Genomic DNA, 14,336 nt, shown 5'->3' on the forward strand with positions numbered 1-14,336 from the left:
GCGAGTACAAGACTATAGCTAAGCCCCCGAGTGAGAGGATTGCTCATCACTAGGTAGGATTTTTTAAACTTAGGAGAGTACGGGACTACAGCTAAGCCTCCGAGTGAGAGGATTGCTCTTCACTCAGTAGGATTTTTAAACTCAGGCAAGTACGATACTGCAGCTAAGCCCCCGAGTGAGAGGATTGCTCATCACTTGGTAGGATTTTTTAAACTGAGGCAAGTACGGGACTGTAGCTAAGCCTCCGAGTGAGAGGATTGCTCATCACTCGGTAGGATTTTTAAAACTTAGGCGAATCAGATTCGCGGCTAAGCCCTCGAGTGAGAGGCTTTCTCTTCACTCGATTGGATTTTTAAAACTTAGGCGAGTACGAGATTGCAGCTAAGCCCCCGAGTCGACCGATTGGTGTTGTTCTTAATCCCCAAAGGACTGATGGAAGCTCATTTACCCAAGCGCCTGCTGCATGTTTGAGGTCACACATCAATCAGGCTTTCAGCCCTTGGAGGATCAAACCATTTGCTTTTTCTGCCTGTCCATTTGAGTGCGGGTGGGCGACTAAAGCGTAGTCAACTCGAGTGCCTTGGGAAGCGCAAAACACTCTGAACTCATCAGAATCAAAGTTGGAGCCATTATCTGTGATAATGTTGTGAGGGGCTCCATATCTGAATGCCAGCTCTCTGATGAAACTGATGGTAGTGCCTGAATTGAGATTCTTGATGGGTTTGGCTTCGATCCATTTAGTGAACTTGTCGACTGCTACAAGAAAATGAGTGAAACCACTTCTACCGGTTCTCAGTTGACCGACCATATCCAATCGCCAAACAGCAAATGGCCAGACGAGTGGAATAGTCTTCAAGGATGATGTAGGCTTGTGGGACATGTTGGAGTAGAACTGACGACCTTCACATTTGTCAACTATATCTTTTGCCATCTCATTAGCTCGCAACCAATAAAATCCCGCCCGGTATGCTTTGGCCACGATGGTCCGAGAGGACGCATAGTGACCATAGGTCCCCGAGTGGATGTCATTGAGGATCATTCGACCTTCTTCAGGTGTAATGCATCGCTAGGCAACTCCAGTAACACTCTCTCTGAAAAGCCGTCCACTTATCATGGTGAAAGCTTTGGATTGACAGGCAATCTGACGGGCTTCATTTTCATCTTCTGGAAGTTCTTTCCTAAGCAGGTACGCAATATATGGCACCGTCCAATTGGGGATGATGACCAAAACCTCCATGATCGGGTCGGCCACGGCTGGAATCTCGACTTCAGTCGGATCGGCAGAGCTTTTTGGTTGCGGGGGCTCTTCTGTGAAAGGATCCTCTTGAACTGACGGTGTGTGAAGATGCTTTTCTGTGAAAGGAGCAAGCTTGTGGGGCCATTGCTGGTCGACTCAAAGCATCTTGTCGAGCTTATTCTACTTTAGCTTCTGAGAAGAGTTCTACTCAGGGTGCATTGTGAAGCAAATCAGTCGGCAGCACGGCTTCAGCCCCATAGACCATGAAGAAGGGAGTTCGGCCAGTCGACCGATTCGATGTTGTTCTTAATCCCCAAAGGACTGATGGAATATCATTTACCCAAGCGTCTACTGCATGTTTGAGGTCACACATCAATCGGGATTTCAGCCTTTGGAGGATCAAACCATTTGCTTTTTTCTGCTTGTCCATTCCACTGCGGGTGGGCGACTGAAGCGTTATCAACCCGAGTGCCTTGGGAAGCGCAAAATGCTCTGAACTCATAAGAATCAAAGTTGGAGCCATTATCCATGACAATGTTGTGAGGGACTCCATATCTGAATGTCAGCTCTATGATGAAACTCATGGCAGTGCCTGAATCGAGATTCTTGATGGGTTTGGCTTTGATCCATTTAGTGAACTTGTCGACTGCTACAAGCAAATGAGTGAAACCACTTCTGCTGGTTCTCAGAGGCCCGACCATATCCAATCCCCAAACAGCAAGTGGCCAAATGAGTGGAATGGTCTTCAAGGGTGATGTAGGCTTGCGGGACATGTTGGAGTAGAACTGACAACCTTCACATTTGTCGACTATATCTTTTGCCATCTCATTAGCTCGCGGCCAATAAAATCCCGCTCGGTATGCTTTGGCCATGATGGTCCGAGAGGATGCATGGTGACCATAGGTCCCCGAGTGGATGTCATTAAGGATCATTCGACCTTCTTCAGGTGTAATGCATCGCTGGGCAACTCCAGTAACACTCTCTCTGAAAAGTCGTCCACCTATCACGGTGAAAGCTTTGGATCGACGGACAATCTGACGGGCTTCATTTTCGTCTTCTAGAAGTTCTTTCTTGAGTAGGTACGCAATATATGGCACCGTCCAATTGGGGATGACAACCAAAACCTCCATGATCAGGTCGACCACGGCTGGAATCTCGACTTCAGTCGGATCGGCAGAGCTTTTTGGTTGCAGTGGCTCTTCTGTGAAAGGATCCTCTTCAACTGATGGTGTGTGAAGATGCTCTAGGAACACATTGCTAGGAATGGGCTCCCGCTTAGAACATATCTTCGCCAGGTCATCAGCTGCTTGATTCTTCAGTCGGGGTATATGGTGGAGCTCTAACCCTTCAAACTTCTTTTCTAACTTTCTTACCGCATTGCAATAGCCAGTCATGGCTGGGCTCCTGATGTCCCACTCTTTCATCACTTGATTGACCACTAAGTCTGAGTCGCCGTAAACCATTAGGCGACAGACATCGAGTGAAATGGCCATACGCAACCCATATAGAACTACCTCATATTCAGCCAAATTATTGGAGGAATCAAAGTGATCTGGAGAACGTAACTGATCTTGTCGCCTCGGGGGGATACCATTACTACCCCAGCACCAGAACCATTCAGCATCTTGGAACCGTCAAAGAACATAGTCCAATGCTCCGAGTGAATCTGAGTCGGTTGTTGCTGCTCAACCCACTCGACGAGGAAATCTGCTATTGCTAGGGACTTGATTTCTTTCTTTGCCTCAAACTTGATATCCAATGGAAGGAGTTCATTCACCCATTTTGCCACTCGACCAGTTGCATCCCTGTTGTTCAGAATTTCTGACAATGGAGCGTCACTGACGACTGTAATCAAATGATCTGAGAAATAATGTGCAACCTTCTTTGTGGTCAAGTAAATTCCATAAACAACCTTCTGATAATGCGGATATCTCTGGTTGGATGGAGTCAAGACTTCAGAAATATAATACATTGGGCCTTGAACCTTGTAGGATTTACCTTCTTCTTCCCACTCGACCGTGAGTACTATACTGACTACTTGTCCAGTGGCTGAAATATAAAGCGGTAAAGGCTCTTTGCTGATTGTGGCAGTGAGCACTGGCTGGGTGGAAAGCAGTGCTTTGAGCTCTGCAAACGCCGTGTCAGCTTCAGGTGTCCACTCGAACTTATCAGATTTCTTCATCAGTCGGTAAAGAGGCAATGTGATGACCCACAAGTGTAGGGGATCTATCATAGCCTTTTCAATAAGTAAGAGCGTCGAACCCAACGAGGAGCAGAAGAAAATGATAAGCAGTTTTCAGTAAGATATTCTCTGCAAGCACTAAAATTATCGGTAACAGATAGTTTTGTGATAAGGTAATTTGTAACGAGTAGAAACTAATAAAAGTAAACGAGGTGCAGCAAGATGGCCCAATCCTTTTTGTAGCAAAGGACAAGCCTGGACAAAATCTCATATGAAGGAAAGCGCTCCCGAGGACACATGGGAATTATCGTCAAGCTAGTTTTCATCACGTTCATATGATTCGCGCTCGGTACTTTGATAATTTGATATGTGGGTGGACCGGTGCTTGGGTACTGCCCTTACTTGGACAAGTATACCACTTATGATTAACCCCTATTGCAAGAATCCGCAACTACAACAGAAGTATTAAGGTAAACCTAACCATAGCATGAAACATATGGATCCAAATCAGCCCCTTACGAAGCAACGCACAAACTAGGGTTTAAGCTTCTGTCACTCTAGCAACCCATCATCTACTTATTACTTCCCAATTCCTCCCTCTAGGCCCAAATGATGGTGAAGTGTCATGTATTCGACGTTCACATGACACCATAGAGGGATGACAACATACATCTCATCAAAATATCAAACGGATACTAAATTCACACGACTACTTATAACAAGACTTCTCCCATGTCCTCAAGAACAAACGTAATTACTCACAAAGCATATTCATGTTCATAATCAGAGGGATATTAATATGCATAATGGATCTGAACATATGATCTTCCACCAAGTAAACCAACTATCATCAACTACAAGGAGTAATGAACACTACTAGCAACCCATGGGTACCAATCTGAGGTTTGGATACAAAGATTGGATATAAGAGATGATCTAGGGTTTGAGATGAGATGGTGCTGGTGAAGATGTTGATGGAGATTGACCCCCTCCCGATGAGAGGTTCGTTGGTGATGACGATGGTGACGATTTCCCCCTCCCGGAGGGAAGTTTCCCCGGCAGAACAGCTCTGCCGGAGCCCTAGATTGGTTCCGCCAAGGTTCCGCCTCGTGGCGGCGGAGTTTCTTCCCGAAAGCTTGCTTTTGATTTTTTTTCTTTACGAAAGACTCCATATAGCTAAAGATGGGCATCGGAGGGCCACCAGGGGGGCCACGAGGCAGGGGGCGCGCACAGGGGGGTAGGGTGCCCCCACCCTCATGGACAGTGGGTGGCCCCCCTCTGGTACTTCTTGCGCCCAATATTTTTTATATATTCTGAAACATGCTCCCGTGAAGTTTCGGGATTTTTGGAGATGTGCAGAATAGGTCTCTAATATTTGCTCCTTTTCCAGCCCAGAATTCCAGCTGCCGGCATTCCCCCTCTTCATGTAAACCTTGTAAAATAAGAGAGAATAGGCATAAGTATTGTGACATAATGTGTAATAACAGCCCATAATGCAATAAATATCGATATAAAAGCATGATGCAAAATGGACGATCAACTCCCCCAAGCTTAAACCTCGCTTGTCCTCAAGCGAAAGCCGATATTGAAAAATATGTCCACATGTTTAGAGATAGAGGTGTCGATAAAAATAAAATACGGACATGAGGGCATCAAGATCATTCTTAGAACAACATATATATATATACACATATATATATTGTTATATGATCTCTTATGCTAAAGTAACAATTCAATCACAATTGCAAGTATGAATCATAAACTTCATTGAAAAATAACAAACTATAATCTCAGTCATTGAAGCAATTGCAATTTATCATACCATAGGAAAGAGTCAATATAAGAGCTTTTCAGCAAGTCAACATACTCAACTATCATTTAGTCTTTCACAATTGCTAACACTCACGCAATATTTATGGGTATGAAGTTCTAATCGGACACAAAGAAAGATAGGGGCTTATAGTTTTGCCTCCCGACTTTATACCTCAAGGGTAATGTCAACAGTAATAGCTCATGCAAACCCACATCCAATTAGCCATATATATCAGGATCTTTCCAACACATTGTGCTTGCCAAAGAATAAAATGTAAAAAGGAAAGGTGAGGATCACCATGACTCTTATATAAGATAGAAGATAAAAGTAAAAGATAGGTCATTCATAGAGGGCAGCAGAGGTTGTCATGCGCTTTTATGGTTGGATGAACAAAATCTTAATGCAAAAGAACGTCACTTTATATTGCCACTTGTGATATGGACCTTTATTATGTAGTCCATCGTTTTTATTTCTTCCACATCACAAGATAGTATAAAGCTTATTTTCTCCACATTAATAAGTCATACATATTTAGAGAGCAATTCTTATTGCATGCACCGATGACAACTTACTTGAAGGTTCTTACTCAATCCATAGGTAGGTATGGTGGACTCTCATGGCAAAAACGGTTTTAGGGATATTTGAAAGCACAAGTAGTATATCTACTTGGTGCAAAGAAATTGGCTAGCATGAGAGGGAAAGGCAAGCTCAACATGTTGGATGATCCATGACAATATAATTTATGTTAGATGTAAGAAAACATAACCCATTACGTTGTCTTCCTTGTCCAACGTCAACTCTTTAGCATGTCTTATTTTAATGAGTGCTCAAAATCATAAAAGATGTCCAACATAGTATATTTATATGTGAAAACCTCTCTTTCTTTGTTACTTCCTATTAATTGCAACGATGACCAAAACTATGTTTGTCAACTCTCAACAAATTTTATTCATCATACTCTTTATATGTGAGCTCATTACTCTCTATAAGATCCACATGATCTCTTTATTTCTTTTTATATCTTCTCTTTTATTTTATTCCCTCAAGATCATAGCAAAATAATAAAGCCCTTGACTCAACACTAATCTTTATTATATATATAGCTCACGGACTCGATTACATAGAAGGATCATAAAGCAAAACTCACAACTAGATCATACTAAAACTTTATTCTACAAGATCAAGATATAACCAAAAGGATCGAACTAAGAAAAACGGTAAAGGTAAAAGTGATGGTGATACGATACCGGGGGCACTCCCCCAAGCTTGGGAGTTTCTAAGGGGAGTGCCCATACCCATGTGTTTATGTCTGCCTCTTCGTAGGTGGTGTTGTGATATTCTTGGCGATGATGCCCCTCAAGATACGATTCTCTTCTTCAAGCTTATTGACTTGCTGCTTGTGGCTCATTATTTCTTTTCGGAGCGTGCCCGTGACGGCTAGAGCTCCTTTCACCCATGGATGTTGCATAGCTGCATGATAACAAGTAACACTCTTTTTCATATTTTCATAAGAAAGAAATCTGACATTGGAAGGGATAACCGAGTTTGGAATGGCTAAGCTCTGTAGTTCCCCCATCGTGAATCCAGATCGGAAACGAGAAGTAACTTCTTGGTCCTCTTCCATGGCATCTATCCATTTCAAGTCGGCCTCCATCTCGTCTTCCGTTGATGGCCCAAAGTGGTCAGCATCACTATTTGCTCTTGGTCCCGGTGTCGGATGAGACACCCGACTCTCTCTGACTGACTCTTGAGAAGACATCTTGCTCCGAATCTGCAGCAGAAACAGATCGAAATAAGAATAGGAGATATTTGCGTGATACGGTGGTCAAAACCTTCGGGAGATTATATAATGAATTTTTACCGACCAAAAGAAGTATCGTGCAAGAGAACGGAGTCCGGAGAGCGCACAAGGTGCCCACGAGGCAGGGGGGCGCGCCCAGGGGGTAGGGCGCGCCCTCCACCCTCGTGGAAGCCTCGTGTCCTTTCCGGTCTACTTCTTATTTTCCTATTTTCTTAAATATTCCAAAATGGAGAAAAATTCCCCTTAGAACTGTTTTGGAGTCGGTTTACTTACCGTACCACGTACCTATTCCTTTTCGGAGTCTGAAATGTCTCGGAAACTGTCTCTTATGTATTCCTCCGGGGTTACGGTTTCAATAACATTAGTTTCATCATTTATAGGATTACCTGAGATATAATGTTTGATTCTTTGACCGTTCACCACCCTCGGATTTGTTCCTTCGAAGTTGTTGATATTTATGGCACCGGAACGATAGACCTCCTCGATAACGTAAGGACCTTCCCATTTAGAAAGAAGTTTTCCTGCAAAAAATCTTAAATGACAATTGTATAGCAATACATAATCACCTACATTAAAATCACGCTTTTGTATCCTTTTGACATGCCATCTTTTAACTTTTTCTTTAACAATTTGGCATTTTCATAAGCCTGGGTTCTCCATTCATCAAGTGAGCTAATGTCAAATAACCTCTTCTCACCGGCAAGTTTGAAATCATAATTGAGCTCTTTCATGGCCCAATATGCCTTATGTTCTAATTCAAGAGGTAAGTGGCATGCTTTTCCGTAAACCATTTTATACGGAGACATACCCATAGGATTTTTATATGAAGTTCTATAAGCCCATAATGCATCATCAAGTTTCTTGGACCAATTCTTTCTAGATCTATTAACAGTCTTTTGCAAAATTAATTTAAGCTCTCTGTTACTCAATTCTACTTGACCACTAGGCTGTGGATGATATGGAGATGCAATTCTATGATTAACATCATACTTAGCAAGCATTTTACGAAAGGCACCATGAATAAAATGTGAACCACCATCAGTCATTGAATATCTAGGGACTCCAAACCTAAGAAAAATAACTTCTTTAAGCATCTTAATAGAGGTGTTATGATCAGCACTACTAGTTGGAATAACTTCTACCCACTTAGTAACATAATCAACAACAACTAAAATGTGTGTATACCCATTAGGGGAAGGAAAAGGTCCCATATAATCAAAGCCCCAAACATCAAATGGTTCAATAACGAGTGAATAATTCATAGCCATTTCTTGACGTCTACTAATATTACCAATTATTTGACATACATCACAAGATAAGACGAACTTACGGGCATCCTTGAAGAGAGTAGGCCAATAAAAACCGGATTGCAATACCTTATGTGCAGTTCTATCTCCGGCATGGTGTCCTCCATAAGCTTCAGAGTGACACTTGCGTAGGATCTGTTCCTGTTCGTCTAATAATACCATCTACTCCTTCATAAAGGTGTGGGTCATCCCAGAAGTAATGTCTTAAATCATAGAAAAACTTTTTTCTTTTGCTGGTATGTGAAACTAGGTGGTATAAATTTAGCAACAATGTAATTGGCATAATCAACATACGATGGAGTAGTACGAGAAGCATCTATGACAGCTAATTGTCCATCAGGAAAGCTATCATCAATAGGTAGTGGGTCATCAAGAACATTCTCTAACCTAGACAAGTTGTCTGCAACGGATTCCCAGCTCCCTTTCTATCAATAATATGCAAATCAAATTCTTGTAGCAGGAGAACCCATCTAATAAGAATAGGTTTAGCATCTTTCTTTTCCATAAGATATTTAATAGCACCATGATCAGTGTTAATAGTTACTTTAGAATCAACAATATAAGGTCTGAACTTATCACAAGCAAATACAACTGCTAAAAATTCTTTTTCAGTAGTAGCATAATTTCTTTGAGCATTGTCTAGAGTTTTACTAGCATATTGAATAACATTTAATTTCTTATCAACTCTTTGTCCTAGAACAGCACCTACAGCATAATCACTAGCATCACACATAATTTCAAATGGTAAATTCCAATCAGGAGGCTGAACAATAGGTGCAGAAACCAAAGCTTTCTTAAGTATTTCAAATGCTTCTACACAATCATCATCTGTCACATCCCTAGTTCTAGTATGCTCTGAGCTAGCTAGTCATGTGTTGCATCATTTTAAGTTCTCATGAATTTGAATTGGGGACTGTTGAAACCCTAGCACAGATGAATCCAACTAGGTTCAAATAAAAAAATATCATTTTCAATGATCCCAAAATTCCTTTGGAAAAGTTCATCATTTTTTAATTGGTCTACAACCTCTGCCAAAAATGGTGCACATTTTCCTAGGTCACTTTGGATTTTTGAATGAATTCATAAAGTATTTGAATTTGGCCATTTAATTGCTATAAATAATTAAAATGCCCAAACAATTCTGAAAGTGGTTGAGGGCTATTGGAAATATTTTCAAAAGTGCCCACAATTATTTTCAGGGTTTTTGAAAATGCCTTAGCATTTTATTTATGTCAAAAACAATTACAGAAAAATAGAAAAGAGAACAGAAAAATAAAACAGAACACAAACTTACCTGGCCTTACCTGAGAGACCCAGCAGCAGCCAGCCCACCAGAGCCCAGCTGCCAGTCATCGTCCTCCTTGCGCCAGAAGGACGCGGGCGCGTGCCTGGCGCGCGTGGCCACACGCCGGCCACCTCCAGGCTGCCTGCCTGTGCGACGACCCCACTGGAGGCGCCACGCACCCCCCAGGCCCTCTCACTCCTCCCCCCATGCTCATCCCCTCCCCTGTCCCTCTCGCACGCACCCACCCGAGCGCAGCCGTCGCCGCCGCTCGTTGCTGTCGTGCCCAGAGCCTCCCCCTCACCTCTCCGACATGCCCAGGGGCTCCGCCATCGTCGCCTACGCCCCCTGTTGACTCACGCGACTCCAAACGCTGCCGAAGCCATCTTCACCTTCGTCTTCAACCTCGGGCACCCGAGCCTGTCTCCGGTTGATTCGGCGCCGCCAGGACCTCCCCGAGCTCGCTGACCCCCTCTTCGGCACCGCTATGAGCTCCTACGCCCCTCGCTCCTCTCACCGTTGATGCGCTCGTCCTCTAGTCGTGTTTTCCACCTCGGCCGAAGCTCACTGCCGCCGTCCATGGCGCCGCCGCGGCCACAGCTGCTGCCACCCGCGTCCGAGCTCATCAGCGCGCTCAGCACACCCATAGGAGCACGATGCACTCACCATCTCCTCCCCTAGTGCTCCGCAGCCCCGTTTCCATCGATGGCCGAACCACGGTCGCTGCAAACCTCATCGCCGGCGTCGATTCCGGCGACCATCTGGTCCAGCTCCACCACCCACACACGCGGCTCAGCCCCAGCTCTCCATAGCACCCAACCACGGCCCAAACCATGGTCTGTAGCGCGATCCCGACGCGCTCCGCCGCGTCTGGACTCGCCGGCGGCTAAACGCCGGCGACCGCTGACCCGTTGACCGGCGTGGGTTAACCCCACTGCCCGGTTTGACCTCCCCCTCTCTCTCACTGACTTGCGGCCCCGCCCGACTAATTACCCTAGTTAGCACTAATTAACTAGTTAGGTTAGTTACTACAGTCACTGACTAGTGGGCCCTGCCCAGTTAGTTAGGGCTAACTAACTTAGTTAGTTGACTGGGTTACTACTAGTGGGTCCCACTGGTCAGGTTTCACTTGGTCGACGCCTGTTGACTGCCGTCGTCACCCTGACGCAGTGCTGACGCAATAATGTAATTTCTGGATTAAAAACAATTATGGAAATTCTTGAACTTGCTTTGAACTTCCAAAAATCATAGAAATTCAACCGTAGCTCAGAATGAAATAAATTATATATGAAAAATTATCAGAAAAATCCAATCTATCCATCTGTACCATTTTCATGCATGTTATAACAACTTAAAGCCACTGTTTAGGACAAATCAAATGAATGGTATTTAAATAACCACATGTGGAGTTTGAATTTGAACTTTGGGTTCAAACCAACTTCATTTAATTGTGTTGCTAGTTGCATTAGCTCGATCAACAACATATTGCCATGTAATTATCATGCATCATATTGTGCATTGCATTGATTGTGTTCCTTCTCTGTTGCCGGTGGTTGTCCCCTCTCGATAGACATTGTACCGACGCTGTGATCGTTGACACTGATGAAGACCCAATGATATCTTCAGAAGTGCCAGGCAAGCAAAACCCCCTTGTTCATTCCGATACAATCCCACTCTCTCGCTCCTGCTCTCATTTACTGCATTAGGACAATAATGATTCAACTATTACATGTTGCGGTAGTTGAACCCCTTTCCTCTGCATGACCTGTCATTGCCATAGTAAATAGATGAAACCCACTAGCATGAGTAGGAGTTGTTTGAGCCCTGATGTGCCTATTCATTCATGCTTGTTTGTCATGCCTTCTATTGCATAGAGTTGTGTCGGGTCTAATTCATCGGGAATGAATTGGAATGGTGATGAACATGTCCTACTGTTTGTGAGCTAAGTGTGTGAATACGATTTGGTAAAGGTAGCGGTGAGAGGCCATGTAGGAGTACATGGTGGGTTGTCTCATTGAAACCGTTCTTAGGAACTGAGTTCTGTGTCTGTGATCCATGAACAGCTACTACCACTCATTGGGATCCTTAATTGACCCTCTCGGCTTCTTAATCACCCTAGTACTCTGTCCAGGAGTTGCAACTAGTTTCTGGTGTTTGTAGGTTATGTGTTGGCGGCCGTGCGTAGCACTGACCCTAAGGGTGGGCTATGATGCGGTAGATACACCGTGGCACGGTGTACCGGGCGCCCGTTTGGTGCCTCGGGAACCCTGTTCACATCGTTTGGGGCCATATGTGGAAACCTCGGCCGGACTCCCTGTGCATGGAACCTGGATAGGCGATAAACCTGGACTAGAGACTTGAGTGGTTAGGTAGGCCGTGGCCGACACCCTCGTTGGGCTTCCGCTGGAAGGTTGCCGAGTACATGTCGTGTAAACAACGGTAAGTGGTGGGAGCATGTGTGAAGAAGTACACCCCCTGCAGGCTTATCATTATCTATTCGAATAGCTAGATTCCACGGATATGGAAATTTGGAACCCTTGCATAGTTCATAGACAAGTGAAAGTGGATACTCTAAAATGCGCAAGATAAGCGTGAGTGCTATGGATGGCGTTCTCGTAGGGAGACGGGAGCGGATCCATAGTGGTGTATTGATATGGTGAATATGTGGACTCGTGTGAGCCACCTCAAAAGAGTTACTTGCAGTCGTAGTTTAAGATAGCCACCGAGTCAAAGCTGGCTTGCTGCAGTTAAACTCCACCACCCCCCCCCCCCTTTGTTGATACCGATGCATATGTAGCTAGTTCTGATGTAAGCCTTGCTGAGTACTTTTGTACTCATGTTTGCTTAATTTATGTTTTGTAGAGAGACTTCAGTCTCGCTAGTAGTTTCGCGTGGACTTCGATGTTTAGCTTGATACCTCAGCTACGATCTTGTCCCCTCGGCAGGATCTGGTAGATAGTCAGGCTTCTTAGCCTTTTCCATTTGTAGATGTCTGTACTCAGACATGTTAAGCTTCCGCATGTGCTTCGATTTGTATGCTATGATTGTTGGGTCATGAGACCCATGTTTGTAATATCTCGCTCCTCGAAGCCTAATGAATAAATACTTTGAGTCGTAGAGTTATGTTGTGATGCCATGTTGTATTTACACATATCGAGCATATTATGTGTATGATTGAAATGCTTGGTATGTGTGGGATCCGACAATCTAGTTGTTTATCCTTGGCAGCCTCTCTTATGGGGAAATGTAGTCTAGTGCTTCCATGAGCCATAGTAGTCCACTACAGCCCGGTTCACCGGAGTCCTGCTAGCCCAGCACTACTGCTCAGGACACTTGACTGGCCGGCATGTGTTTCACTTCGTTCCTATGTCTGTCCCTTCGGGGAAATGTCACGCGGTGACTTCCGGAGTCCTGCCTAGCCTGCTACAGCCCGGGTTCCCCGGAGTCCTGTTAGCCCAGTGCTACAGCCCGGATTCACTCGCTGATGACCGGCATGCTCGATGTGATTCATGTATGCCTGTCTCCATAGGTCTGTGCCGCTTTGGGTTCACGACTAGCCATGTCGGCCCGGGTTCTCTGTCATATGGATGCTAGCGACACTATCATATACGTGAGCCAAAAGGCGCAAACGGTCCCGGGCCATGGTAAGGGGACACCCGTGGGGATACCGTGTGTGAGGCCGCAATGTGATATGAGGTGTTACCGGCTAGATCGATGTGACTTGGAATCGGGGTCCTGACATCATCAAAGACAAAAGGAACATCTTTTTGTAAGAGATTAGTCAAAGGCCGGGAAATTTTAGAGAAGTCCTTAATGTACCTCCTATAGAATTCGGCATGAGCAAGGAAACCTCGTATACCTTTGATGTCCTTGGGACACGACATCTTTTCAAGAGCATCAACTTTAGCTTTGTCAACTTCAATACCTCTTTTAGAAATTTTATGCCCCAAGACAACACCTTCATTAACCATAAAGTGGCACTTCTACCAATTCAAGACAAGGATAGTTTCTTCCCATCTCTGCAAAACTCAATCAGGGTTGCTCAAGCAATCATCAAAAGAGGATCCATAAACAGAGAAATCATCCATGAAAACTTCACAAATCTTTTCACAAAAGTCAGAGAATATAGCCATCATGCATCTTTGAAAGGTAGCACGTGCATTACATAAACCAAAAGCATACGTCTATAAGCGAAGGTACCGAAAGGACAAGTAAAAGTAGTCTTTTATTGATCATTAGCTGACACAGGTATTTGAGAGAAACCAGAGTAACCATCTAGAAAGCAAAAATGTGTATGTTTGGATAATCTCTCTAGCATTTGATCAATGAAAGGAAAAGGGTATTGATCTTTTTTAGTAGCTTTATTTAATTTTCGGAAATCAACTACCATCGTATAACCTGTAATAATTCTTTGCGGAATCAATTCATCTTTATCATTAGGAACGACAATAATACTTCCCTTCTTAGGGACACAATGGACATGGCTCACCCACTGACTATCAGCAACGGGATAAATTATACCTGCTTCAAGTAGCTTTAATATTTCCTTTCTTACCACTTCTTTCATCTTAGGATTTAGTCGTCATTGGTGATCAGTAACTGGTTTGGCGTCTTTCTCCAAATATATTTTGTGTTGACATAGAGTGGGACTAATGCCCTTAAGATCATCAAGAGTATATCCAATAGCAGCACGTTGCTTTTTCAGAGTTTTCAA

The sequence above is a fragment of the Triticum dicoccoides genome, chromosome 4A (genome assembly GCF_002162155.2).
Source record: "Triticum dicoccoides isolate Atlit2015 ecotype Zavitan chromosome 4A, WEW_v2.0, whole genome shotgun sequence".
In the NCBI taxonomy this organism is placed as follows: Eukaryota; Viridiplantae; Streptophyta; class Magnoliopsida; order Poales; family Poaceae; genus Triticum; species Triticum dicoccoides.